The 20730-nt window shown below is 42.9% G+C and overlaps 1 long non-coding RNA gene and 1 other non-coding gene across 2 annotated transcripts in view; one reads left to right on the top strand and one right to left on the bottom strand.

Annotated features, from left to right (window-relative positions):
- The window catches only part of LOC118497877, a 91979-nt gene that overhangs the window by 17093 nt on the left and 54156 nt on the right, over positions 1 to 20730 (bottom strand). The gene's annotated exons all lie outside the window — the stretch shown is intronic.
- On the top strand, positions 9940 to 10042 carry LOC114510451. The gene has a single exon (XR_003685635.1). It is a non-coding gene; the product is annotated as a U6 spliceosomal RNA (small nuclear RNA).

Below are 20730 nucleotides of genomic sequence, written 5' to 3'. Positions count from 1 at the left end.
GACTTAGAGAAGTTACATAATTTGGTCAAGGTTACCTGAAAGAAAATGGAGGAGTCAAGACTAAAATAAACGTTGTCTGAACTACCTAAGTGTAAGTATAGGAAATACACTGTATTAGAAGTTAAGTTCCTGGTGTCTGCTTTGCCATTAACTAGCCTTTGACCTTGGGCGAGGTGCTTAACCTCTCTAGGGCTTAATTTCCTCATCAGTAAATGTCGCCCTCACCATACCTGCCACATCTACCCAGGATGCACCCATTCCACGAATGCCGTCGATGTGCCATGACACATGCTGGGAACTGCAGACACCAGGGAAACAAGACACCAGAACTGGCTTCATGAAGATTGCCATCGTGGGAAAGAGACCTATTATTCAAATGATCCCACAAGTAAGTGCAAAATTACAATGGAAGCAGGTGTGCAGAGCCTTTACACAGGTGGGCCCTGGCCCGGACTGAAAGTCCGGGGAGGGCAACCTGAGCCAGTGCCTTTGGAACTGAGACCTGAGTGTCGGGAGGAGGCAGCTAGGTAAAGGAGTAGGAGCAGGGGCATCCCTAGTGCAATGCAGAATGCTCCAGGAGTGAAAGCAGCCTGTGCAAAGGCCTTGTGAGGAACAGAAAACTTGGCCCTGAAATCAGGCCAGCGTGTCTAGAGCACAGGGTATGAGTGGGTGAGAAGAGAGAGGAAGCTGGAAAATTAGACATCAACCATGCGGGGCCTTGAAGGCTGTGTTAGAGTCCTAAGGGTTCTAAAATTTTGCAGATTTTGTGACTTCTTTGTGTTGACTCCTGCCATTCCCCCTGTTCCAAAAAACTTTTTCCCTAACCCTGCTACCCTCTTTTCTTTCAAAAGAATGGGGAGGACCTGCGTAAGGGCAAAGGCCGGGCACTGCTTGTGGTCAATGTTCACCATGGCTAGTCAATGGCCAGCACTAATGGGGCTTCGGCCTGGCACCTGGGGACAGTGAGACAGCATGTTCCTTTCTGAGAAAAGAAAGACCCTGGCATTCGCACCTTGGCAGAAGAGCCAGACCTGCCCGGAGGACCCTGTGGCCAAGGCCTCAAACGCTGGAAAGAAAATTAGTTTCGGCAAAAACATAGGGCTGGAGGTCAGGTCCTCCCCTCCCTGCCTCAGATGCTAATCTGGCTGGTGACGTGGACTCCAGGAGACAAAAGGTCACGCAGGCACTCTCTACTGAATGCCACCTGCTCTGCCACAAACACACACTTGTTTCATTTCTGATGGTGTGATGAAGGGTTCAGGCTGCTGCGTTCCTGCCTTAATCAGATTCACTCCACTTTGTTAGGGAGGGCTGTTTTCTGGTGTCTCTGAGGAAATAAAGATGAGAAATACTAGGAAGTCTCCTACTTGATTAGCACGGATGGGCAGACAGTCCCAGTAGTAATTAATCCCAGGATGTTTACAAATTTCTTCTTCTCTGTCGGCTGAGCGTCGGGGTTTACAGCTGTTGCCATGAAGGAATGGAGTGGAAGCTGGTCTTCCTCTGATTAATCATCTCAAGGTGGTTAACAAACAGAAGGCTCCTAAAGGTCAAGTCCTGAGGACCCTAATGAAGAGCAAGTTGCGGGCATGTAGAACTCTCTAAAGACCGCTTAGAAAATCCTGAGTGAGCAGACTTTTTTTTTTGGATAGGGAAAAAGGGAATATACAGAATGTAAAGGCCCCCAAACAATGCAAAACAGCTCTAAATGCATGTGGAAATTGGGCGGTTGAGAACTTTTCTGAGTGAGGAAAGGCCAGGCAGAAAATCCTTTGACCAGGCCCTGGGACTGTGCAACACCTTCCGCATGGTCCAGTTCTCGTCCTCGCCCAGTAAGGGCTGCAGAGGGGCCGCGGGCCAGCCGTCCCAGGACCGCCACTCTGGGATGCCGCAGGCTGCTGGGAGGCCTTGGGAGCACGATGATGAGCATCAGTTCTTTGAGTGCTCTCACTGAAGGACGGGAGATTCAAGTCCTGGTCCTGGCTCCAGAAAGCATGAATCATGTGACACTGGGTAAGTCACTTCACCTCTTGGAACCTCAGTTTAGTCATCGGCAAAACCAAAGGATTGTGGCTCTGTATAACCTGAAATTTCAATGTGGGAGAATTTAAAAGTCTGTACTTAGAGCAATTTTAGGATATTGTGCTGAGTATGTAGTCAAACCAGGATAGACACCCTCATGCTTTTTACATATATTTTGGATGAGAGAGGTATGTTTGTGGAGGGATGGGGGTGGGATGGGATTTACCCATTTCTTCTTAAAAGATTTTTGAAAACATTAAAAATAAACAACTAAGGATTATTTATCATTTCTACACTGACTATATAGGTATTTCTAAAGAGTTCTACAGTGCTTAAAACAGTTTGTTCTCTTGGACACTTTTATAATGCTCTTCAAAGACTTTTTTCTTTGCATATAGTCTCACTTTGTTTTCAGACACTTCATTCCTAAAATATGGAGAGGTCAACTTGAGCCGAGAGATTAAGAATTTGTACTGTCTGAATTAAGGAAAGCTTCTTATGCTTTCTGGAGCTCTGAGCATCTCATCTTGAATCTTCTGAGTTCTGGGAAGCTCCAAATCCACTTGCTGAGGCAAAAAGAAAAAAAAATCCTGGAGGATATCCAAGAAAAAATTAGACTGCATTTCCAATGGTCTTCTGGTCAACCCCAGCCTTTCAAGTTGACAGGGGTCCTGCCCATCACATGCTGCTCATGAGAAAATGGCTAAGAAATATCCACAAGTTTTAAGCAAACAAACTCTACCTCACTGGAGATGTCATATTATGCATTTGATCAGTGGGCAAAGCTAACATTGCCAAATAATAAGTAAATAAAGAGAAATACAGGGTTCATTTAAAGATGCAAAGTGGGAAAGAACATTATTTTCTCTCTCGGGACTCAGCCTCCACTGTGAACCAAAAACTAGAGTTCACCACACTAATATTCTAAACCTGTTGAACCAGATCAAAATCTCTGTATCTACATATACTGCCAGCTGACCTTGAACAAGGCCAATATTTCACTTGGTTCAAATCCATGTTCTTTTCTTCTGCTCATAGAATTTCCTAAGTGACTTGGTAGCCAGCATTTCTCTCATGAAGAGCCTTCAGAAATGTATGTGTGTGTGTTTGTGATTGTTGTGTGGTAGTGGTCAAGATTAGTGCTTTTATTATTTTTTACATGAAGTATTTATTTCTGAAGCTGTAGTTTAGGTCCCTAATATCTTTATTATTTCATAAAATACAATTCTTTTCCTCCCTATCCTCCCTTCCTTTCCCTTCCCTTCCCTTCCCTTCCCTTCCCTTCCCTTCCCTTCCCTTCCCTCCTTCCTTCCTGCCTTCCTTCCTTCCTGTTACAAAAGCCAACACAGCTGCAAGGACTTTCACACACAATAACCCAAGATAGTTCCTGTTTGCCATGTTCCCAGATAAAAGAAAAACAAAACGAGTGTGGGGTAGTTTACAATTTTTTGAAATAGGATACATTTTTCCCATGTTCAGATCTGAAAATACTCGGCTGTAATTTAATCTACCTTTATTAGATTACCCAGTTATGTCCATAACATTATGGAAACCATCCTAAATTAGTAAGGTCAGGGAAGAAGGCTGGACGTGAGAATTCCTGCTGCTCCTGCCTGACATGTCTTCTGAACGGAAAGACCAGTTGTTGGCAAAGCAGCCGTGTCACCAGGGACAAAGGAGCTCAGCACCCCTCGAGTGTCCCCAGTGGGAAGTCTACCTTCTACTTCTTCAGTAATGACTTCAGAATAACCCCCGTCCTCCAGAAGGATACTGGATAGTTATTGAATTGGCCATAAATGGTCATACAAAAGTTATCATTGACTGGTCCAAAAATGCTTTGAGCTTATAGAACTCTACATAGAGTGTCAGATATAATTCAGGATACCCAATTAAATTTGTATTTCAAATATCATAAAAGAATATTTTTAGTACTAGTATGCCTCAAATATTGCATAGGATATACTCAAATATTGCATAGGATATACTAAAAATATATTTCAAATAGGATTTGTTGTTTATCTGAAATACAGATTTAGTTGGGTGTCCTGTGTTTTTATTCACTCAATTTAGCCACAAACTTTGAAACAACAGCATCTATTAATAGCAAAGATAAAATACAATAGCCAGTGTAATAGGTATTAATCTTAGGTTATAAATATGGGTGTGTGAGATATGTATCATCTTTTTCATTGTTTAGAGAGCAACCTATTCTGCCTTGGAGTGCCCAAGCCTGCAGGGAATTCAGCCTCGGTCATCATGAGGCCCTGCATCCTCCCAGGGTCCCATCTCATCTAGAACCTTAGATGGTATGCAAAGAGTAGGGGTCAGGCTCCAAACTCCAAGTTGTCATGGTGGCCAGTGACATCCTCCTGGCCTGGGGCTCAGTGGTCACTTTAGGGATGGGGGCTCTATTTCAAGCTCCCTGTGGGGCTAGGGCAATTTTTTTTTAAAGTTAAAGCGGTTCTGTAGTTAGGAGCCATACTTTAACCAATAATCTCTCCATCCTAACATGGACTTCTTTTTAAATTTTGTGACCTCTCTTTCCTTCTCTGATGGTTAATTTTGAAGCCATTCTTTTTTTTTTTTAATGAGGCCACAAAGTTTCAACCGACATGGTTCAACCCATAATCAGTGAGAGTACCAGATACTACACATCACTGCTTTCTTTTTTAAGATTTTTAATTTATTTATTCACTTTTAAAGAGAGAGAGAGAAACAGAGAAACATCAATGTGTGGTTGCTGGGGGTTATGGCCTGCAACCCAAGCATGTACCCTGGCTGGGAATCGAACCTGCGACACTTTGGTTCACAGCCCGCGCTCAATCCACTGAGCTACGCCAGCCAGGGTGCTGAAGCCATTCTTATTTCTGGTTGACCTCAGTAATTTTTAGGCTTTTATGAAAAACAGGAAGAGCTTCTGTCTTCAGGTATTTCTATTCCCCCCTGCCTCTGGCACACAAAATGCTTTTGGAAGTAATTCCTTATGGGTCTGAAATGATCACATGACTGTCTTTGTCCAATGGAATGTTAATGGATATGATCAAGCCAGGGCTTGACATGAGCTTGGAATGTTGGTGTGCCCTCTTGTCCTCTGCCGCCATCATTGCCAAGTGTCCAAGGAGGAGAAGAGATATGGAGGGCAGGCAGACCTGGAGTTCACAGTATAGAGCCAAACCCAGCCAAGTCCAGCCCAGAGCAGTTGAACCCCAGCCCATCTTCAGACACATGAACAAGAAATAAATATTGATTACTGATTACTACAGAGTTTGGGGGTGGGTGGTTTGTTATGCAAAACAACTAACTGATATACACACACACAAGTTCATGTTTCAGTAGATTAGTAAATTATCTTGACATGCTTAATGCTCCGTTGTGATATGGTATTAAAATGTTCATAACAACCAAAAATCACAGATATAAGCCCATGATGCTACGGTGCTCTTTCTCTCTTTCTAACATCTGACATCATTCTTAAGTTATCTAATCCTCCTAATAGTTTATATTCACTTAATGCCTTGCAGCTTACGAAGTGCTCTCACATTCACATCCATTATCCTATTAGATATTTTTAACAATTCAGTGGTGAGGTGAGGTCAGTATTACTAGCTCCATCTGAGAGACAAGGAAATTGATTCAAAAAGAGGTCAAGGGTTCGCCTAAAGGAACAAAGCCAGTTCTGAATTCCAGACCAGAGCGGACACTCCAACCTGGTTCTTACCCCTCCTGCAGGGCTCCTCCCACCATGCCATGGTTGGCCCAGAACACCCAGCACAGGGCTCGGCACGTTCTAGTCCTGGCACTCACCCGAGGAACGATGAGGGATCACACCTCTGGCCAGAGGTGTAATGGTAAAGTCAAAGCTGCAGGAAACATTTCAGCAGGGGTTCTCTATGCACAGCCTCTTAGCCTCTATTAATGCTTTCTAGAACATGTGTTAATAGGAGTCGGGGGAGGTGTAGAAGGACAGACGTGGGGGAGATTAGATGCTACTTGATATGTTTTAGAAATTCTAGTTTAGTTAATTATATATCTTTGTTGCAACACTCTGAAGTAAGTCTGTAGGGCTTATCTGAGGACTTTCTAGATGAGGAATAGAGCGTAATGCATTCCTCTTATCTGACCATGGAACACTTTCATCAGGAATCATCTTGCTGGATTGGGGTTCCACGGAACCCACCTTGGGAAACACCAGCCTAAGGCATTGAACTATGAGTTTCTGCCCTTTGGCATCTTTCTTTTGTACCATCCAGAGCAGTTTGTGTAGCAGATACCCTCTGGGCCCTTTAGCTCTTGTTAGTAACTCAGTTCTAATTCCAAGGAGCTTTTAACTTAATGGCACAATACTTGGTTTATTCATTAAAGTTCTCTCCCTGCAAACACAAAAAGCAACTCTGGCTAACTTCCCTGAAGATGTTAGGAAAACTCACAGAATCATAAGAGTTGCCAAACAATTAGGATTTACAAAAGCACAGTTTGGGGCATGTCAGCCCTGGGAGTCCCCGGGGCTGCCACTCCAGTAACTCTGCTGCAGAGACAGCCCTGCCTGCACCTCTCTGCTCAGGTTTTAGGCTCTTGGGAGGGAGAATCTTTGTCTGTCCCAGGATCATTCAGTCACGGAAGACAGGACAGAAGGTGCCACAGAGGACACTGCTGTGACTTGGGCAGCCACCCTGCTTTGTGCCTCCCACAGCTGGCATGCAGTAGTCACATCTCTTGTGGGGGTTGCTTTGACGTCGGTGCACATAGCTATCGCCACCCTTGGAAAGCCTGTTATTCTTCTCTCTAGGTGTGGAAGACATCCCTGTTTCTTCCTTTGACCACCAAATAAAGACACTTTGAGACCATGCTATGAAAAAGTTCTAACTGCCAGCATTCAAACTCACACTTGGCCTAGAGAAGCACTTTTGCAGTTAGAGCAGCCCCTGAAACCAATAACAATGACTAGGGGTAAGCAGAATGGTGGGTGGACTTGCCCACACTTCCAGAATCTTCTCTACCTCCCTCTTCTTTTGCCAAATGCAAGCAGCTGAATTCAGAGAGCTCAGTGTGTATGTGCTACAGCCCCACTGTGCCCATAGGCAGATGAACACAGCAGCCCTAAACAAAGTCCAGAAAAGTCAAGGTTAATATCCTCTTTGCTTGCTGCTTGGATACTTCCAGGATACCATTTTTTACCTCCTGGATGGTATCCTGGAGGAAGAGGAGAGCTTTGGGGGTACATTTTTTGTATTGATTCAAAAGCACTCTAAACTACTTTTTACACAAGTCAACCTGAGGTTTTCTTATGCCTTCTAAAATTTCAAATTCACAAGCAAATTAGGCATTGAAAGGAATTAGCTTCTAAGGGTACCACCACCTACTACTATGCTACACTGTGGGACTTTATTTGAATATATTTTGCTTTTATTGTTTTGTTCTCTTTCCTCACTGTGACTTACAAAGCAGTGTGGGAAAATGGTTAATACAAAATAAAAGTTAAAATTAAAACCACTTTTTCCACTACGGTGCTGTCTCCTTCCCACCCCCTCATCCCTGGGGGCCTGTTTAACTGAGTTTAGTAGCACAAAGGCTACTAAATTCTAGAACTCTATTCATAATCCACCTAAAATGGATTGATTTCCTTGCTCTAGGACAAGATAAACAATTAGTTGACTGGGGATGATGCTATGGAGAGAATTGATAAATAATGGAACAAGCTCATTTGAAGAAGCTTTAGAACTCTGGAAATTTGTGGCATTTATTAAACAGTTCAGGTTTGATCAAATAACTTTATGTTTGGGCCCATAAGCAGTAACCAGGTTTACAGGCCCAAATAGTTTCCAAGGGCGGATAAAAACTACTGTTCACAGCCCTGTGACATCAAACTTGTTAGATTGGCGGGGACAACTCCTCTTGTTCCTCTCTGTCCATCTGGAGGGTGACACCTAAATTGTCTCACCCTGACGAGATGGCCCTTTACAGAGTGACATCCTTTGCCCCAACCAGGGGCCCCACCCAGGCTCTTACAATCACCCAAGTGTTTGTTGAGCACTTACTATGTGTCAGGCACACTGTCGGCCACTTTTGTACCCACTTTTTTTTGTTTAACCCATACATAATTTTATAGAACTCATTAAAATTCCATCTTACATATGAAAATATTGAGCTCGCAATGATTTAGCATCTTTCCTTGGTGAGACAGCTCTATGGCCAATAGTAATAATAATCCAGTGGGTGGAAAAGAAGGCTCACTCAGACTGTGGGGTAAATGTGGAAAGCAGAACTGGTACCCACGAGACACATGTGCTCAGTGCAGTCACAACAGCACATGTGAGGCATGGCGCTCAGTGTCTGTCGGCACATCACAGCTGTGAAGCTGGTAGTGGCATGGACTCTGTTTTAGAGGTGGGAAGTGGAGGCCTGAGGGAAGCTGAGAAAGTGCCTGGTAACTCCTGCAGGGACAGGCTGTGCAGTGACGAAGATGTGGGTGCAAAGGGCAAGGAGCTAAGTCAGACAGCTTCAGGCTGCAGGTGACGACAATGAGGACACCCAATGAGATGAAGGGCCTTCCACTTATGCGAGTACATAGTCTGTGGCACTATGCAGCCCAAGAGTTTGGGGACGTGAGCAGGAAGTTATCTCTGAGTCACAACTCTGTAGAAGTTAGGGAGGAGAGGCCACCTGGTTGGTATCAGGAGCTTCTCTACGAAGAACGCTTCTCTGCCCTGTAGGCACAGGGTTTTCCAGGGCCAGCCACGCTGCAGTGCTTTCTTTCATGGGGAAGTCAGGCTCCAAGGAACGTTTGAGGATGAATCAGTCACCATTACCCCTGACCTGTTTCTCCATCATTGCCTTCTGGCAAACCGAATGCTTCTATTTTTAAGTCAAACTGCACATTTGGTGTTTCTGTGAAACACAGCCATATTGAATTTTTTAAGGGGGTCAATGCCTTGCACTAACGGAATAAGCTTCAATGAGTCAGTTAGCAGAGCGGCAGGGATCAGAAAAAGGGATGGTGGGATTTGGATGACAATGTCTATCTAAGGTGCTGGAAAACACACTGAATAGACAGATAAAATGACAGCATTCCCAGGATTTGCCTCCCAATATTCTTGGGGGGACGGGAGAGGGTAATGGATTAGAGTAGCTGGAATAGAGATAAAACTAGGTAGGCCATAGGTTGAAAACTGATGAAACTCTGTGATAAGTATGTTGAGGGTTCACTATTTTCTTCTAGTTTATGTATGTTTGAAGTTTTGTATAATAAATTAAAAATAAAATAGCGTGGATATAGTGTAGTCTTCTATTCCACAGGAAATTTCATCCCACTGGGAATATAAATGTGACCCAGGGGGATGGCTTGGATTTCTTGCACAAAGCTGTGGATACCCCCTACATCAAAACAGTCTCGAAGCCCTGTCCCTTTAAACTGCAAAATTTATCTCAAACCTGTCCATTTTCACTGCCACTACCCTCATCGTAGCCACCACTAGCCTCCTTGTTTAGACAACTGCAGTGGCCTCCCCACTGCCAGCAGGAATATCTATTTCCAACCTTTTCTCCCTACAGGAGATGAATCGTCTTTTCAAAATGTTGATCTGAAACTCTCATGAGAAGAAGGGAGATGCAGAACAGGACAGTATGCATAACTTTTGTGTAAGACAGAGGAAACCACATACACACACACACCGCGTGTGTACAGACCCACTTGCTTGTATTTGCAAAGGGGCACCCTGGAAAGAGAAACCAAAAGCTAATAAAAATAACAGGGGAGGAAGTGCCCAGTGGAGGACAGAGGTTGAGGCAAAACTCCTCTGAATACGTCCTCTTATAAAACTTGACTTTGGAATAAAAAAATAACACTATGTAAAACTAAAATAAAATAAGGAGTTCTAAAAATTGAAACAAAGGTGAAATTAAAAAACCACACAGACAACTGCTGCTCACTTTGGCAAACACTAAAACGGGAACGATGCAGACAGGTTCGGCATGGCCCCTGCACTAGGACGACATGCAAATGTGTGGAGCGCTCCCTATTCTTTGCAGAATTGTACACCTGAAACGTATATATGATATTATTAACCAATGTTACCCCAATGAATTTAATTTAAAAAAGCAGTTTCTCAAATTGGTAACATTAACCACACCAAGAAGATAATTATTTTGAGTAACTTTCATAAAAATATTTTGACTTTACATTCTTGTGGAATAGTTTAAGAACCAAAAAAAGTTTCAAATAAATGTTAGACTTCTTTCGATAACCTTACTGTTAATATTAGGTTGAACCATATGATGTTGCCTATATTTGACTTTTTTAAACATATTACATGGTAATTTTATGTTGTAAATATAATAATGCATTATTATTATATATAGTAATATTCATATTGTAAGTATAGCATCTTTATATATAATATTATTCATATAGTACATTACAAATATAGCATGAATGAGAGCAATATTGGCTTAATTTTGGAAACAGCATATATTGTAGGATAACGCAAATAAGTAATCATGTTACTGTGGTTAGGACAAAAGTTTTCAGCAAAATAAAATAACACAATTATTTATATTAGAAGTTAACAAAGACCTTGATTTTTAAACACTGAAGTATAACTGACATAACCTTGTATAAGTCTAAGGTGGGCAATGTGTTGTTTGATGTATTTATATGACACAATATGATTGCTACAGTAGCATTAGCTAATACCTTCATCATGGCACCAAATTATCATTTCTCTTTTGTGATAAGAACAATAAAGACCTAGTCTCTTAGCAGCTTTGAAGTGTATAATACAGTGTCATTGAGTGTGGTCGCTATGCTGTGCACTAGATCTCCAGAACTCCTTCATCTACTAGTTGCAAGTGTGTGCCCTTAAACAGCCCCTCCCCAGTTCTCCCACTCCAGCTCCTGTTAACTATCATTCCACTGTCTGTTTCTGCAAGTTCAGCCTTTTAGACCCCACGGAGAAGTGGTATCAGACAGTATTTGTCTTTCTCTGTCTGACTTATCTCACTCAGCATATTCCCTCAAACTGAATTGCAAATGTCAGTATGAACTCATGATTCTTTTTCAAAAATATTTATTTCCTAACTGTCCACTAAAAAGACCTAGAAGCAATAGCAACCCAAGGACAATGAGGAAGCCTGGGACCTAAACTGTGGTCTCTAAACACCTTCCCACTAAAAGGAAGCAGAGATCCTTGTAGAACTGGCAGAATTTAGACAAGCTGAGTTGGGAATATGTTATTGTAAGGAAAGAAAAGAAAAAATTGATAGATGAAGCAAATGTGGCAAAATCTAGATAACTATAGAATCTGAGTGTTATGTACAAGAAATTATATTCTTTGCTTTGTATGTATTTAAAGTTTTTAAATAAAAATATTTAAAAAGTTGAATCTGACTGTGTTACTGCTTTGATTAAAACCTTCATCTATATACAATGGAATATCACTCGACCACTAAAAAGAACAAAATCTTACCATTTGCGACAGCATGGATGGACCTAGAGGTTATTATGCTAAGTGAAATAATTCAGTCAGAGAAAGACAAAGACCGTATGATTTCACTCATATGTGGAATCTAAAGAACAATATAAATGAAAAAGCAAAACAGAAACAGACTCATATATAACATAAAAAAAGACTGACGGTTTCCAGAGGGGAGGGGAGCCAGGGGACTGGGTGAAAAAGGTGGAGGGACTGAGAAGTACAGATTGGTAGTGCAAAATAGTCACGAGGATGTAAAGTACAGCACAGGGAATATAGTCATTAATATTGTAATAACTATGTATGGTGCCCATTGGGTACTGGAAATGTCAGGGGAACACTTTTTAAAGTATATGATTGGCTAACCATTATTCTGTATGAGTAAAACTAACACAAAATAATATTGAATATAAACTGTAATTTAAAAACAATAAAAAGCAAACAAACAAGAAACCTTTCAGCTTCCTGTTACTTGAGGGTAAAGTCCAAACTCATTCCAAGGCTCTTCAAGTTCAGCATCTGTTTATTATCATCATCATCATTTGTTTCTTCATTGTTAACACTTTTATTGACCACTTATTATGCACCAGGGACTAGGTTAAACCTTTTGCCTGTTTTAATGTTTTTAATATCACAACAACCATAGTTATTTGTCATCTACTTTTTGCAAATGTAAAAACTGAAATATGGAGAGGTTGAACAACTAGTCCAAGATCTTACAGCTAGTCAGTTGGGAAACTGGGATTTGAACCTGGGCAGACTGACTACATCACCCTTGCCATGAACCCCTTGATTTTTATGGCCACTTGGTATTTCTCTCTCTTGTATCTCCATATATCAATATGGTACCTAGCATCTGATAGGTACTCAGTGATTTTTATTAAATGGATGCTGATAGCTAGGTTTCCATTAGGTTTTTTTATAGTTTTCTTCTCATCAATTCTCTTGTAAATAGTCACTTTCTTGTTGATATTCTAATGCTATCAGGATGACTCATAAGTACTTGCTGAAAAAGAACATTACAAACAGAGAGAAAAATGTCCAGCCAAGTTCACTCTTCAACATGGCCTTTCTTATAACTGCCCTGGGTTCAGCCAATGACTATTGCTCTTAACACACTGTAATAAAATTCTTTGTTGACATATTTACCTCTTGGCTAGTCTGTGAGATCTGAGAGGCCAGGGACTCTACCTTAGGTATTTATTGCAACCTCCAGGACCTAACACAGTGATTGGCATGCGCTGGGTGCATATTAAGTTTATCACACGGATCAGTGCACAAGAACTACTAAAGAACTCCTCTTCATCCTTCAAACCTAACTCAGATGTTGTTTCTGCAAAACATGTCCCGCCACCTTCCCAGGTCAACCACTCCCTCCTCTGTGCCACACTGAATCTGACACACACATTTGTCATTTCATGCATACAGCACCACATTTTGTGCGTGCGTGTGTCTATTTGTCTCCCCACGCAGACTTCGAGTTTTGCGAAGCTTGATGGTGCTTTATCATCACTGTCTTACTAACACCCAGCAACATACCTTGTCCAAAGAAGGGCCCAGACTTTTTTTTTCAAATACAAAACTGTCAAAATTTTCCAAATTATCAAAATGCCCAACTACCTATATTCCTATATTGTCTTAGCAGACATTACACATAAAGGAATGTGTTACATTTTGGGCCTGAAGGAAAGATTTCTAGTGTGACTTCTGATGTGCCTTAGGATAGGTGAACACTCCTTAATAGAATAATAGTATCATCAACATTTCAAGTCATCTGTCACTTTCTGTTACATGCTTTTGAGACTTGAGCTAGTCATTGTCACTTTGTATTTATGTTGCCTCCTTTCTGCTAAGTTTGCAGCGTGCCATTGGTTATTTGCTGAAATACTCCCGCATGGGAAGTTTGACTACTATAGTGGGGGACATAAAGTTGGACAAGGAATAAAGCAAATGATTGTGGTGTTATAAGAAGACTGGCAGCCTGCATTTCCCTCTGTAACTTCAGACAAGCCATCTCTCTCCTCGGGACCTCAGTTTTCTCATCTGTAAAATCAGACCTCACCAGATGATCCCAGATGCTTCTCCTGCATTATGGAATCTATGATATTGTACCTCAAAGAAATCAAAGAAAAGGCAACAATAGGTTCCTACAGCAGGCTGAGGCTGGTCTTTTGCACTGGGGTGGTATCTCCTTGGCCAAGAGGTCACCCCTCTGTAAGAGGAGGAACAAAAAGCTGTTATCTGGTTGGCCCAGGGCCTGATGTTGAGATTTATCTCCCTAACTCAGGTGGGATATGAGTCCAGAGTGATGATTCACAACCATGTCCAACCACATGAAAAAAAGAACATACAATGGGATAAATAAAAGTACAGGACCAGTATAGGAAGGACAAGAAAAGACCATAGGCAACCTAACTGTGGACCATCCCACCCTCATCCTTGCTGCAACCACCTTATTACCCCAGAATTCAAGGTCAACAAACTTGTAGCAGACAGTTCTCTCACTCCTGACGGTTGCCCATGACAGACATTGCTAAGTGATCACAGCACTATCTTCTTCTAAAGCCAGACTGGGAATATTTCTCAATACAATGCTGCTCCAAACACCAACAACTGATTGCAGTTGGCAGTTAAATCAAAATCTATTTGCCATCTGGGCTCAAATTTCCTCCTGATTCCAGCAGAGAAAAGTACTAAGAAGATGTTTCTAAGCTAGATAAGGGACCTTGGGCAAGTTTCCTAACTTGGGTGCTGATTTGTAAAGAGAGGATTCCCTGGCCCCCTCCACTCAAGCACCCTGTACTTTTTGGATTCTAGAATTCCTATCCTCTTTGGAAAAGGGGCTCTTCTGCCACACTGCTATCCCAGAGCTCTGGCTTCTTCACAGCACATTAGGATTTAAGCAACGTGGAGTGTACATGGGCACGTCTAATGTGACAAACATGAGCTATCCACGCAACTAGGAGGGCCATGTGGTATCTTCCGTTAACCCTCCCCAACTCCCAGACAAGTTCTCTGGCATCGGAACAGCCAGATTAGGCTGAAGTGAAGCTTGGCTGATAGTGTCAAAGAAAGCCCACAGGGCTGGCATCTGCTAAGCAGTCATTGCTAGCATCTTCCTTGGCAAGAAACTACTTTTTCTTCTCTTGTTTCAGGCTTAAATTGCTTTTATTTGTCCAGAGGATTAGATTAATAATCTCACTCTCTCACTCTCTCCTTTTGTTAGTAGATCTGGGATAAATAATCTTTATAGAGAAAGGAGAGTAGGGCAAGTAGCAGAGCGTAGAAAAGGAGGTATTTGAGAATGCTAATGGGGGGATTACTAGATAAAATTCACTGAGTATTTTCTGTGTGTCAAGCACCATGTTGTCACATTGAATCATGACAACCTATCAGATAGTTACTGTTATTAATCTCCATTTTACAGATGAAAAATACAGGACCAGGGTGTTAATTTTTCTAGGGTCCTACAGGAGATATGTGGTAGAGGAAAACCTGGGTTGTGTCTCTCTAACTTCTCCCACCACCCCACGATGCCTTTCCCAATCCAGCACTGAAGGACTTTTTTCAGTTTCCATTTTCAGGGAGTTGTCCTCTCCAACTATTGATTCTGCCTTTGCTCTGTTTTTAGGTAAGCACCCCTTCAGGGTGGCAAGATGGCCACTGCCAGCACCAGGGTTTGATCCTATGCCTTCAGCAATCTGATTCAGCACCATTCTAAAGGGCCCTCCAGGCTCCTGAAGGCTCTGCGAGCGTGGCTGAGGTCTTCACTGGTGCTGTTTCCGAGCTCCCATTCTCCTGCCCATACCGGCTTCCTTCTTCTCCCTTCTGCACATGACAATTCCAGAAACACTCCCTAGTTAGCATTTCGTAGGCTGACCTCTATGTCAAGGTCGGCTTCCTATGGAACACAGACTGCAGGCAGCCACTTCCTTGTCCGGGCCCTCATTTTCAAGAGGGTGTGACTGTATCATCACCAGGAATAAGGTGGCAGTAGGGGTTTTGATAGATATCCTTTATTTGGTTAAGGAAATTCCCTTCTCTCTCTCCTATGCTAAACAATTTTAGTATGAAAAGGGTCACTTTTCTCCCCCTGAAAGACAACAGAAGTTCTTTGATGAAGATCGTTTGAAGCTAAAATCCCTCAGTTTATCTGAAAGTATATTTTTAGCTTGCCCTCATTCTCAGAAGACAGTTTTTACTAGCATATAATTTTAGCTTGATAGGTATTTTCCCTCAGCACTCTGAACATCTTCTTCCTCTGTTATTTAACACCCATTGTTGCTGTTGAGAAATCAACACTAATCTTTATGAAGGGCATGCATTTTCTCTTTGGCTACTTTTAAGATTTTTTTCTTCGTCTTTGATTTTTCTTGTTCCATTGCTGTGCATCTAGACGTGGGTTCAGTCTTACTTATCCTACTTACTACACATTGTGCTTCCTGTATGTGTACATCTGGGCTGGTTATCCATCTGGGAAATGCTCAGCCATTATCTCCTTGAATAATCCCCTCCTCTGTCTTCTTCTTGGTCTCTATTAGACAATGCAGGTGATACTTTCTCATTCTATTCTCCATGCTTTTTAATCCATCTCCTTGTCTCTTTGCATTGTCTCAGGGCTATTCCTTCAGCCCTGTCCTCCATTTTACTTATTCTCTTTCAAGCTACATTTTCTTTGCTATTTAGCCCTAACAGTGGCTTAACAGAAATACTTATATTTATAATTTCTAAAATGTTTACCTCTTCCATATTGGCTGGGTCATACCAAAAGTTAATCCACCAAATAAAAATATTGTGTTGAAAAATCTACATTATCCATGGTTATTTTATATCCTGCATATGATCATTTCAAAATCTGAAGTCTGATGGGGACCTAATTGTATTGTTTGGTGTTTTTACTACTTTTTACTCATGGTGGCTTATTTCCTGTGTTTCCGGTGATTTTTAAAGTGGTGAGCCTCATACTTAAACATAATAAGAATTCTGATGGTGCATATTGAAGGTGCTTTCCTACAGAAAGGATTTGTATGTGTTTCTTCAGGGATCCAGGAGACACTACTGACTGGGGACCACTTTGGTTCCCTCTGAGGGGCCCAGCTTAATGAGATGTCCCAGGTTCAGCTCCCCATGCTGCAGGCCCAAAGCTCACACATAGACACTAGCAATTCTTCCCACCCCTATGCATGCAAGCTATAGGCCTCATCAGGAGCTGGACTGCATTTCTGCTTCCCTTGGGCCTGGACTGGCATGCGACTTGCTTTGATCAATGGCAGGCTGTAGAATTGACACTGCCAGCTCTACGCCTCAGCTGTAACAGGACTGAAGCCCTTGCTTTTCCTCTCTTGGGAGCCTAGATCCATCATCTGAGAAGTTCAGGCTAACCCACTGAGAGGCCACAAGGTGAGAGGGAGAGGCCATCAGAGACATTTCAGACCCGGCTGAGCTTCCAGGTAAGTGTAGCCATATGAGTTACCACAGATGAAGCCATGTGGAACAGAACTGCCCAGCCAGGTCCAGCCAACCCCTGGAATTAAAACAAATAGTAAATCATTGCTGGTTAAAGCTGCTAAATCTTGCAGTGGTACGTCATGAAGCAACAGATTACTGAGACAGGGGCCTTCAGAGTATGTTGTCCAATATATCACCCAGAGCAAAAGTCCTATTTGTGGTGCCTACCTTGATTTATATTTTCATTCCATTCATCTGTCTGGCTTTGGCCCTTTAGGGCAGAATTCACAGTGACAAAGACCAAGGGCAAGTTTCCTGTCTTGGATTGACACTTACTAGTTGTGTGATCTGAATTACATTCCTTAACTTCTCTGGGCTTTAAATTTTCATCTGTAAAATGTTAGTATAATATTGTTAGTATCTATATCACATGGCTGTTAGGCGGGTAATAGAACAATACATTTCAAGTAGTTGTCCAGAGCCCAGCTTATAGTTACACTGCTGTGGTCTGAATGTTTGTGTCACCTGAAAACCCATACGTTGAAGCCCTAATCCACAGTGTGATGATATTTGGAGGTGGGACCTTGAGAAGGTACTTAGGTTTAGATGAGGTCATGTGGGTGGGACCCACACAGATGGGGTTAGTAAAAAGAGGAGGAGACCTTAGATCTCTCCTCCACAAAGAGGAACAGACATGAGATCTCTGTGTGCACCCACCAAGGATGGGCCATATGAGGATATCATCAGGAAGACAGCCCTCACCAAGAACCTAACCAGCTGGTCCCCTGATCTCAGACTGCCAGCCTCCACAACTGTGAGAAACAAATGTTCAAGCCACCCAGTCCACAGCGTTTTACTATGGCAGCCCAAACTGACTGAAATATTCCTGCTCTGAAAATGCTTTCTGTTGATGTTCTCATCCATCTTGGTATTTTAGCACCCACTAGGTGCTAAATAAATATTTTTTAAAAATCAGTGGGTCAATGAAAGACTTTTAGATGAGTCTCTGAATCCTCCTTGCCTGGCCCTGCTCAGCAGTGATTTACTGTAACTTCTCCCAACTCTCGGTCTTGCCCCTTCTTGGCCAGGAAGCTCCAACATTCAGAATCAAACTGTCATTCATTTCTCTTCACTAGTCTCTAGCAACTTCAGAGTTGAACACATTTTCATCAGGGATCAGATTAGCTCCTTACAGAGAGGAATTTCTGTCATCTTTTTTCAAATGTACATCCAAGGGCAGAGTTCACATGCAGGCCCAGGCAAAAATATGTTCCTCTGGACTCCTTCCAGGTCCAGAAGCTCATTCTGGGAAGAGTCCCATGTACATCTGAAATTTGATGCTACTTGTCAAAAAATGTCATTTGCATCTAGTGCTGCTTTAGCAATAGGGCTGCTGCATCGCTGATGACATTGGCTATCTGAACACTAGTTTTCACAGTTCTGTCATGGAGACCTAAGAAAATAATTCAGCAGATTCAGGGCAGGACGAGCAAGTGATAATGCCCTCACAGACGATGTTAACAGGGAGCAGCTATTCTGAGGGTGCCGAGCAATTGCTGCTGGGGTGCTCCAGCATTGCTCTGGAAGAAGGAAGCCAAAGACCGGGGCCCAACTGCTGGCGCATTTCCCAAAGGCAAACTGGTTTACGATGGTGGGTACCGAACAGATGCCTTCTCAGGACAGCCAACAGGGGAGGGCAAAGTAATGACAGAGGGGCATGTTGCTTTTATCCTACAAGCCCCAATCACGACATTTGCTGGGAGCCCTCAGAAAATCCCTTTTCATCTTCAGTCCCACGTTAATGAATTCTGACCTGATTGTACCAAGTGGTAAGAACTTGCTTCTCTGTTTTCTAGCCTGGCCAGTATTTTCCAGCATTTGGCTAAGATTCCTGCCATGATTTCTGAAGCCAGAAAGTTCATTGGCTCAAAATTGTTGAGTCTCTGTTCATTTTATGCATCCCAGGTGAGGGGAAAAGAGAGGAGGGACTTTGTTCAACTGAGAATGGAATCTCTGGGAGAGAGGAGGAAGATAAAGAAAGAACGGAGGCAGAAAAGTACTTCATAGGAGGCCCAAGGCCACATCTGGGCTGGGAAAGAGGATCAACAAATAGTAGTGGTTAAGGCGAACAAAATCAAATTCAAATCTCATCCTTGCTCTTTACTGCCTGTGGGATGTGGATGAAGTTGCTTAGTCTCTCTGAGCCTCAGCTTTCTCTTCTGTAAAATGATACAAGCATACCCACCTTGGGTTCTGGTGTGAGAAAGAACAGTGCACAGCACACAGTGATCTCTTTGGTGAACAAGTATCTGCTGTTGTTACTATTTCCCTTCCTCTGGACTGGATCTCCCTGTTTTTCTAAGATTGTGTGCCAGCTGCACATTGTAGACACCACTACTGCTATAGGTGGTAATCTGGTACAATCTGAGGAACCAGAAAGGTCACCAGCCCCACCAAATACTCCCCTGACCAGCCTAGTGAATGGGGCCTGAAATTCCCATCTTTGGAGTTAATCCAATGGGCAGGAAGCTGCCCCTCATTTAACATAAATATGTCATCCAAGAGTATGTAACACTCTAAGGTCAAGAGTCTTAAACCAATGTATTACACAGTCATGTTTTGTTCTATTGTATTCTCTTTCTTTTCGGGGGGAGGAGTCCTTTTCTGGTCCCTCTCAGGCAACACAAACTTCACTCATTACTCTGAACTCCTGAAGTGCAGCCTCATTTGGTCCTAAAAAGGTGAAGGGTCAAAGCTCCCACAGTCGCTCATACTTGTCACCTGCATAGGGGGTGTGGGAAGGGGACCAATGTCTTTCCTCTCCCTTCTGCCCCAATGCCCATGTGTTCCTTCTCACTCAGCCCATGTGAGGCCCACAGGGGGGCCCGGACTCGGGAGAATTCTGGGGTGGGAGGCAATCCCAGCACAGCCCCCTCTCCTCAGCTTGCCCCTCTCTCGGCCTTCAGATTTCGGTCCCCATGCGCCCGTAGGCTTCCTGGCCACATTCAGGGTGAGGCCCACAGCACAGATCTCTCCACAGAAACACTCGCCACAAATCCTCTCTCTCAACCTCTTCATACTCTCGCTATGGGTGACTGACTTAAGAGTCACTTAACCGATTCTCAAAGAAAATGTCTGCACTGTGGTCTGCTGCAGCTGACTTTAGCATTTGATATCTATGCGTCTTGGAGCCTCAGTTAAAGCTTGTAGTTTAACACCTTGTTGTATAAACCTATGCCCAAGGGCACTATGATGAATATGGCACATACATCTTTCTGGAAACACATACACATTAAAAATGAAAAAAGATTATATGGTAGTATAAAATGCAAAACTGAATACAGTTTAAAGTATTCAAAGTACAACATGAGACTCCGGAGAAATACCGTGTTTGTAGTGGGTTTTTCCAGCAAAGCCTCTAGCCTACCCCCACTCTTCACCACCACCAGGAGTAAATAAGTGTTCACCCTCATCTCCCTTCTCTCTCCTTCTCTCTCACTTAAGAGAGTGCCTGGGGGGGCTGCAAGGAGGCATTCCCTGCTCTGCATGAGGGCACCGACTGTTTCCTAACTGCAGGAGAGCTAGTCTGAGAGTGACCCAGAGGCAGCACCGACCTTTTTGCAGACTTGCGTATTGCACTATCAGGGTTGAGGAAACAAAATACTGCCTTGCTCTGTTTTTGGCAGATGTGGGGAACAGATGTAGAGTAGAACCTGTTAGAACTGTGCTGACCAGCGTGATAGCTCTAGCTACACGGGGCTGCTGAGCCCTTGAAATGCGGCTAATTCAACGG

This window comes from Phyllostomus discolor, chromosome 13, assembly GCF_004126475.2.
Source record: "Phyllostomus discolor isolate MPI-MPIP mPhyDis1 chromosome 13, mPhyDis1.pri.v3, whole genome shotgun sequence".
Lineage (NCBI taxonomy): Eukaryota > Metazoa > Chordata > Mammalia > Chiroptera > Phyllostomidae > Phyllostomus > Phyllostomus discolor.
This window is presented reverse-complemented; position numbering and strand designations above follow the sequence as displayed.